Source organism: Etheostoma cragini, chromosome 19 (assembly GCF_013103735.1).
Source record: "Etheostoma cragini isolate CJK2018 chromosome 19, CSU_Ecrag_1.0, whole genome shotgun sequence".
Lineage (NCBI taxonomy): Eukaryota > Metazoa > Chordata > Actinopteri > Perciformes > Percidae > Etheostoma > Etheostoma cragini.
The window spans coordinates 3,623,307-3,632,864 of record NC_048425.1 but is presented as its reverse complement, the minus strand read 5'-3'; positions in this window follow the sequence as shown (position 1 = coordinate 3,632,864).

Genomic DNA, 9,558 nt, shown 5'->3' with positions numbered 1-9,558 from the left:
CTGCTAGCTGGCTGGGGGCTGACTGTGGATGTGTCCCCGGGGCTGTTGTCAGCTCTCATCCCAACTGAAGCCTTGCAGCACCGGGAGACTGAAGCAGAAGACAGGGGTGTGCTAGCTAGTTAAATTACCATTAGATTAGTCGTCTATCTAAACAATCATCATTTGTGTGCTAGCCCAGAGTTTTTAAACCAAGTTCAAAACGATCCTACTAAAAATATTTGAGCATGTTCAACGGTGTTGTAATCTCACGGCACCCACCAAGAATTACATTAGCAATGGCTACTTGTCAAGCAGCACCTTTACAGTAGACACCAAAGCACTTTTCCTTTTTGTTCCCCCTACAGGTTGGGAGCACAATTGTCCATTAATGTTCCCATTACCATTATTCTTATGTCTCATTCCAATGAGTTAATGAACCACTGAAACAAACATTATTTTAAGGTAATAAATTAATCTTTGGTGTTGGATCAATTGATAATGAAATCAATCAATATCGATAAATAAGCTGTTTAACTGTTTTGCAAAGTGGGATGTAATCAATGACAAAACAATGCCATGTGCCCCCCCCCCCCAAAAAAAACTAAATAAATAAATAATAAAATAATCAAGGTTTGTATCTACTTGTGGGTCAAAAATCGAGATACCAACCGAACCCTGGGTGTGGTGAATCGTTACAGCCGTATTATTTACGCTTCCAGCAGTTGCGGACAGTCTTGTTTCTGTCCACCTGAGGAATGTAAGTCCAATAGTATTCACTGTCTTAGATTTGTTTTTTGGTGTCTCCCAACTGAGGAAAATGTGTGGCTTTAACAGCGGCTAAATGGTCCACCAGCTAGTCACTAACAGTCTTTTTTCGCCTGACCACTGTCGGTTCCTCAGTGTAACGAGGAGTTAGCCCTCTTGTCAGTGTCTTTGTGTGGGGAGGCGGGACTCCTGGTACAAAGAGAGAGAGAGAGACAGACAGACAGAGGAAATGCAAGGCGCCGTCAAAAAAAAAAAGAAAAGTATATGAGCGATATTCGTCGTGTTACTCAGCGTCCCTTTCATTCCAAACAACACAGTTGACAACCTGCCGGAGGAGGCGGTGGAGACAGGCTCGCACAAAAAACGCCACGGGCTGCTGTGGACTTGGCAGTCTTGCGATCGCACTCAGGAAAGTGGCTGCATGGGTCCGACAATGCCCAGAACATCATCCGGTACAAGCTGTTGAGGCATCGGCACCATTTTGAAAAGTATCGCTTTAGCACCAAAAACAAAACCTACAAAAAAAACTAAACTAAAAAATGATACCCAACCCTAAACATTCATAGTAGCACAGTAGCAGTTGAATCATGCAGTCATGATTCACTTTCTGTTCCCTCAACTATTCCTCCAGAAACGTGTCATGAGCTTTGAATAAAGGTTGCTTTGTTATCGCTATTCCTCTGAGTTTCACACTTTTCTTTTGGGTATTAAAAAAATGTATCCTTGGGAGTAGAAAATGAGTCACTGTTATGGCCTGTTATGTGTGTGCATATGTCAGATTCAACTGCGTCTGCCTTCTTTTCAACTAAAAGGTTTTTCTATCTCCATCTTTGTTTCGCTTCTTTTATTTCCTGCCTGTGTGTCCACCTTTTGGCTTCATCAGTCTTTTGCTCTGGGCTCGGAACAAAATGAAAAATCACTGAAGTCAGCATCTGTTGATACCTTAGTTGCAGTGAAGGAGAAAGAAGTCAAGTATCTTTGAGAGTCGCAAGAGTAAATTGCTTTAATCTTCCTCTTCTGGGCCTGAACTAGAAATCATTTGCTTTAGTGGCCATAAGCGTCTCACACAAACACACGTGGCATACACACACCGTTTGACACATTTTTCTCACTTCGGTTGCTTTGTTATAAATCAGATTTATGCGTATTGTCTTCACAACGCGGTGAGCAAGGAAAACATTTTTAGGTCTGCAAGACAACTCTGAAACCTTTAGGCAAACACTCATGTATTCAAGATGAGGCAGACAGACACGCACGCACGCACACCCATTGACAATTGCAAAAAAGTTTATAGAACTGCATAGTCCCTCCCCTTCCTGTGGACCTCATGTGACTTTCATTTGGAGAAAGAAATATGCATGTTAGTGAACTGGGAGAGAAACTATTTTTGGATCCTGTTTGAATTGAGCCATGGATTACACCTATGGTGTCTGTCAGTTTAAAAGATAATTTACCGTGGGCTCTCTTTGAGTTGGAATTTTAAACTCCAGTGGATTTCTAAGGACTATGGTTAATTGCTGTAAATCCAGAAAGTTATCTAGGAATTCTGACTGAGTTTTCTTTTGCACCAAGACAAGTTCCTTCCCAAGGCTATTTTGCAGGGGCACCATTGCACCGTGCGGCGCTTAGCACCTCCCAAGACGACTGTGATTGGTTTAAAGAAATGCCAATAAACCAGAGCATGTTTTTCTCCCTTTCCAGGATGCTGTGTGGACTAGCCAGACCCTCCTCTGCAGCGCTGTGGAGGAAGGTCTGACAAGGCGAGACTACATAATAGATAAGAGATAACCAGAATCAGAATCAGCTTTATTGCCAGGGATTAGGACACATACAAGGAATTTTTCTTTGGAGCATCGTTGCTCACACTGTGCTTACACACAAAACAACCCAAAAAAAATATACACACTAATATTTACACACAATATACATACTCTAAACAGACATTACATGTGTTAGTCCTAAGCTAGCTAGCATCAAGCAAGCTGACGTAAATTGTGAGAGATATGTAATTCACTGAGAAGTTTCACACAAAACTAAGTGGGACTATGAATAACCTGCGACATACTGAGGCTTTCTTCACTTGACAAATTAAAAATTTTAAATTGAGAAACATATTCGTAATCCATGGCTCAATCCAAAACCGGATAAAAGTATATAATAATAGGCCTCACCACGTTCCCTACCATAAATCTTTTTTACAAATTAAGCTCCATGACGTCAACCAGCAGAGGGGGGGGACCACGTCTCTATTCAAAAAAGACAACCACGTCCTCAACAATGTTGACAAAAAGAGTGAAAGTCAGCATTATGATTCTATTATGACAGGAAGGCCAGATAAAAAATAAATATAAAATATATAAAATATAAAAAAACAATATTGTTTCTGTTCTGCAGCAAGGTTTGCTTTTATATCACAGCAGTCTTAAAAAGGTGCCTTGCCACACAAAACACAAAAAAAGTGATGTATTATTATTTTTTTCAAATATACTGTATATCTGCCAATATACCAGAATATCAGATTTTTTTAAAAACAAATATTGGTATCGGTATTGCCCTTGAACATCCTTTATAAGCCGGGCTCTATTAACCAGGCGTCATGACCCCCAATTACTCCATATTCAAAAAATAATAAGATGATAGTTATTGCAGAGGGAGGAGGTATTGAGCAGGAGTGATCATTTGAGGCTTTCCCCTCTGCTGAGCTAGGTATTGGTAAGATTCTCCAGAAGGTATGGAAGGAGAGACGGGCAGTCTTTTGAAGTGTGAAAGTTTAACAAGATAACATATCCTCTGGTCGTGGATCTCTTGCATTAATTCCTATTTTGGGTAATTTATTGCTTTAATTTGCTTCCTATTCTCTTATCGCCTTCCTCGTTCACCCTCTTTTATTTATCTGTGTTCCTTTGTTTACTCCTCTTGTTGTTTTTCTCATTCTTTCCTCTCTTTTTCTACTACCTTCTTAATTGTATTCCCTTTCCTCCACTTTTTCCACTCACCCTTTTCCCCTCACACGTTGTCCTTTTCTTTTAAATTACAGTTCCATTAGCTGATTTCTTTAACTTTTTCCACCTTATCTCGCTTCCCACATTTCCCGTTTCTTGGCTTGACTTTATGTTCCCTTCCTTTTTCTTCTCATCAAATCACCCAATTTTTTTTTTATCCCTGTGCAGATAACGATATGACACATAGGTAGGTCATTTCACTACAAATTATCTTCATTGTAAAACCGGAGCTGCTTCATTAAGAAAAAGAAACCTCCCAGAGGGTCTGTATCAATTTAGCATGAAGAAAGATGAGATGGATATAATTTAATTCCACATTTCTGTGGTATTTGTCGCATGTTCCTCAAAGATACATTTCATTTGAGATAAAACCGCCAGAGGGACCATTTAACATATTTAAAAGAAATTGGCTTATGTGGAAATTTCTTCTGGATATGATCCATGGATATTCTGTGGTTCTTAGTAAGTAGGCGAACACTGGAAGGGTTAACTACAACAGCAGAAGACCCCTCCGGGTACCACTCATCTCCACTACAAATAGGAAAAAGAGGCTACAATTTGCAAGAGCTCACCAGAATTGGACAGTTGCAGTCCAGGGGGGTGTTTTCTTGGCACACTTTAGGCCCCTTAGTGCCAATTGGGCATGGTTTAAATGCCACGGCCTACCTGAGCATTGTTTCTGACCATGTCCGTCCCTTTACGGCCACCATGTACCCATCCTCTGATTTCTACTTCCAGCAGGATAATGCATCATGTCACAAAGCTCGAATCATTTCAAATTGGTTTCTTGAACATAACAATGAGTTCATTATACTAAAATGCCCCCCCCCCCCCCCAGTCACCAGATATCATCCCAATAGAACATCTTTGGGATGTGGTGGAACGGGAGCTTGGTGCCCTGGATGTGCATCCCACAAATCTCCATCAACTGCAAGATGCAATCCTATCAATGTGGGCTAACATTTCTAAAGAATGCTTTCAGCACCTTGTTGAATCAATGCCACGTAGGATTAAGGCAGTTCTGAAGGCAAAAGGGGGTCAAACACAGTATTATGGTGTTTCTAATAATCCTATAGGTCCGTGTATAAAGTCGATCTGGTGAATGTTAGCAAACATATGCCTACTTACATGTCTAGCAGACACGTAAAGATATTATTTATTCAAAGTCATGGAACATTTGTCTCCAAGTCAATAAGTATGAATTTCCTCTGAGGTAATGGTTTGATACTGAAACACAAATTGGTTCTGAAACGTCCAGTTGAAAACTTTTCCTAAATAATTTTCTTGTGGAACCGGCTATCAAAACAAACAGAAAAGCTTGGGTTACAACACACACAAAGGATCGCAGACACTGAGTTGTGGATTCTAACCTGAAAGCAGACTTTTGGCGTGGGAGAAGCAAACTTTCTCAAAACTATAGATAAATGAGAACAGTTTTTTACAGCGTTGTGGAATGTGGATGAGTGGACACTTTAGTGAGTTTTCTTTGAAGCTTGACACAGCTAATCAAGGACGGCGGGTATTGTTAAAAAAGGGAGAGAGCAACAGAAAATACGCTGCTAGAGCTAACAACGGTGGTTAGAACAACCAGGCCGCTACAGTTACAAAAATTAAATAAAATAAAAAAGGTACAGAGTATGTGTGGAAGCTAGATATTAGCTAGAGACTGTCCCATGCAGTCTCAATCTTAAAAATCTTCTTCTGAACTTTTACAGGTAGGGCAGGGTATGGGTAAACTTTTAAAAAGGTATTGAGTGAAATAACACACTACCTTCTCCAGTGAAACAATACCTGCGTTTGATCCTTATTGAAAAAGGAATAGGATAAAAGTGATTTTCTAAGATTTCCATGTAATTTATCTTGAAACATTAAATCTTTTATTAAAATATTGGAAAAAATATCAAAATGTCATAAGACAAAAAAACGTGCAATAGAGCAAAGAACATCATAAGTGCAGTGAATGGCCATTGTGCAAAAACTATTGTCCTCAGACCCAATCCAGACTTCAAGGCATCTTTTTAAAAGCTACTGCGCAAAAACAACAACAGTGTTTCTAACAGTGGCGTGAGCAGAGACATCCCAAACCCGTGGTAAATAGTGGAGATGTATTTGAAAGATGGAAAATCTGATGTAAATCAGAAAGAGGAGACGGTGAGTTTGCAGTTAACATGCCGTTTTTTGGTCGGGAAGAATCTATCTCAGTTGACTCCTGTTTATAGTTTTTCGAAAGATATGTACCGGAAATAGAAGGGTATGATTTCGGCCATTTGTTTGTCACCTCCTACTTACAAATGTAATTACTGGAACCCATTTGAAGCGTATACTGCCCCCATCTGTTCCGGAAGAGTCGCAGCACCGATGTTGCTAACACTGGCATAGTCGCCAACGGTGCTTCAAAAAATGGGCCTTGTTGCTGTTTTGTCATTTTAGAACCAGAAGGTGTCGTAGTATCAGTTCTCATGACATCTTTAGTTCCAACCCGGCTTTTCCCCCTTAATCACTATTAAATTCCTTCTTTACTGCACACGTTTTTTCATTACAAGCTGCTCATATCCTCCCATGTTGCCAAGGATTGACATTTCCGCTTCATTTCATGGTAAACGGCTGGTATCTGCTTGAATATATCTATAAATACCTGGATTAGGGATTTAGTCCCTTCTACATTCCTCCCTAGTCTTTCATCCTGTAATCTTCTTCTCCTCCTTCTAAAGCGCTGAATGCTGAAATCATCCTGTTCCTCTCCAGCTAAGGTTGTTCCCACCAGATTTAGCTCTTCATCATAACTGTCAATCTCGTCTTTTCCTTTGTGCCTTTCTCTGCTTTCAGCCTTCAAAGTGGAGGCTTCCTATCATTGAGTCTTTTTCTTTCTTTGTAGGGATTTAAATAAAAGAACATACAATTACAGAGACTTTACATGAACATTTCTCAATTTATTCCCAAATATATCTACAATGTTATTAACATTCATAATTCCACTTATTACCCCCTAAAAAGGATGGAATCTCTTCCTCAAGTTCCATATAGGGACACAAAGGATAAAATATTGTCCAGATGGTTGCACATGAATGGCAAAGCAGCTGTCAAATAAAGGCCCCAAAACGCCGCAAACATAATCTTAAAAAAAGGGTTTAATTCCCCAAATTGTTTCATGCCAATAAGCTGCCCTGTTGATTTTTTAGGGTAAAGGGAAAAAAGTAATCTATTGTTGTTTAAAATGAAAAGTTGTGAAATACAGATGACATATAGAGGTTTACTCCTTGATGCAGGGGCTGCTTACTTGATTCCGACCTGGGCACTTTGCTGCATCTCATGTGTGACAGGCAGCTAATGTTAACTGGTCTCTATGTACAAACAACGTTATGTTAAAAACGATAGACAACCCAGCAACGGGGTTTATGAGCTTGTCCTCAGAACAAATGTTTTGGTAGAAACAAAAGTTTACATTTTATGTTTTCCTCTAGGATCTGCCAGTGTGACGGAAGTCTATATTCCGATTGGCGGCTGCCGTTAGCCGCACCATGTTCAAGCTGCTGCTCGGCCCGGAGCGTTCCATATAGACCAAAGGCGGATTTCTTGGGAGCCCCAGACCAAGCGGCAGTATTGTATGATTTGGGAGTAACAGGCTGCGTCAGCAGAACGCTGAGCTCTTGTCAGCTCTGCGGTTGGGTTCCTCGGCGCTCTTTAGACATCTAAATAGACTGTTCTGTGTTTGTCTGTGGCTCATTACACCAAGCCGAGCACTTCTTTGTCTCTGCGAGTATCTAGGAGTTGCATTAATGTCTCACTAATTGTCACTCTTTCTAACACACACACACACACACACACACACACACACACACACACACACACACACACACACACACACACACACACACACACACACACACACACACACACACACACACACACACACACACACACACACACACACACACACACACACACACACACACACACACACACACACACACACACGGTAGGAGTGTAGGACCTTGTGTGCGCTAATGTGCGTTTGTATCAATTGTAGAAATAAAACACCTCAGGAAGATAAAGATGAAAAAGATTAGCGTAAACTTTAAACTCTAAAACCCCCAAATTCTAGACTTCATTTTAATATTAGATCCACAATTGCGCTTGGGCAGAAACATATCAGATTGAACATGACAGATCTGCCATTTGCAACAGACCAACTATGGTTTATTTATAACCGTTCGATGTTGATACGGCTCCTTAGTTTTTAGACCCACTTGGGTGGAAAAAGTCAGAAATAAGTCACACTGATGTGGCCAGACCGAAACTAACAGCAGGAAAGCAAATATTTGAAGGTTCATGTTCAGAAAGAGGAGGGAAAAAAAACACTCTTCCCTGTTTGTTTTTTTAAATCAGATTTTCTGTAGTTATCTCACACATGCGCAAATTAGCCAAGATATTACATTTTCAAGATGTTTTATTAGGTAAAAATTTATAATATATAGGTTTTGTTTTTTTGTGGTACTTCTTGTTATTCGTCTAAACCAAAAATGTAAAACAAACACTTTGCAGGTCAGTCAATCGGTTCCCCCACAGAGGGTTTGGTGACATACAGCCTCACCAGTCAGGCAGCTTATGTCAGACTTTAAACTGTTGGATTCTTTGGCAGTTACGTCCAAATCCAGCTGTCTGCGATGGAAAAACTACTGAAAAAGACTGATTGAACAAACGAGAGGAAGGAGAGCAGGCAAAGCCGAGGACGGGAGCGGGCAAGAGCGAGAAGAAAGCATTAGGAAAGGCAGCAACTGGGATAAACTGCATACCAATGTACAGTATTAAAAAGTATAAGGTTGTAAATGTCATTTCAAAACTATGGGCATTAATCTGCTGCTAGAACGGTCTCCACTCTTCTGGAGTCAGGCTTTCCCACCAGATGTTGGAACCTGGCTACATTTGTTCCCATTCAGCCACAGAGCGCATTAGTGAGTCAGACGGATGAGAAGGTCTGGCGCTAGTGGGTGTTTTCCATACACATGTGCTCGTTAAATAAATGACTAAATTACTATTTTGAATAAAATAAAATGTTGGGTTTTCAAAACACGGCCATGAGAAACAGCCCTCTCGTGGGTGTGCACATACCTTTGAACATATAGTGTATTTTAATGGGAAAATAGCTCATAAACTGAAAAAAGAAACATGGCTGTAGACAGTCTGGGTGAACATATGGATCCCGGGGAAAATAACAATAGTCAAGAATATTCCCATTTTAACCATCAATAGTTAAATTATCTTTTCCACCTCGAGTTTCTCTTGGGTATCCGAGCTACAATCCAAGCGTTTCTTGGATTTTCAGCCCTAAAAAGGTCTCCATTCACCTTCCAATCACCATCACCAATTTGGCCTGAGCCACCTCTAGTGGCAGCTCTCCGTGTGACGGAGCAGCCGAGGTCGCACTGAATCAGTGAGCTCTTCGCCTCGGCATGATCCGCGAGGCCCGTCACCAGAAACCTCATTTCTATATCTGCCATCTCATTCTTTCACTTGCTGACCATCAGCGACCGTCACAATGAAGACTGTCTGAAGATTAAGAGAGTGGCACCGTGGTAGCTATTTGTCTAAATAAAAGACTTTTACCAAGTTCTTTTTCTTGAAAAATAAAAACAAAAAGTACCAACACAAACACAAGGGCATCCCTCTTGAAATAAACCATCTGTCTCTATACCTCACTTTTTCACCTTAAGATACACACATGCATATTATCATGAGGTAATTACAGACTGCATGTACAGTACAAAACACCTTGTAATAATAATAATAATAATAATGATAATAATAATAATGA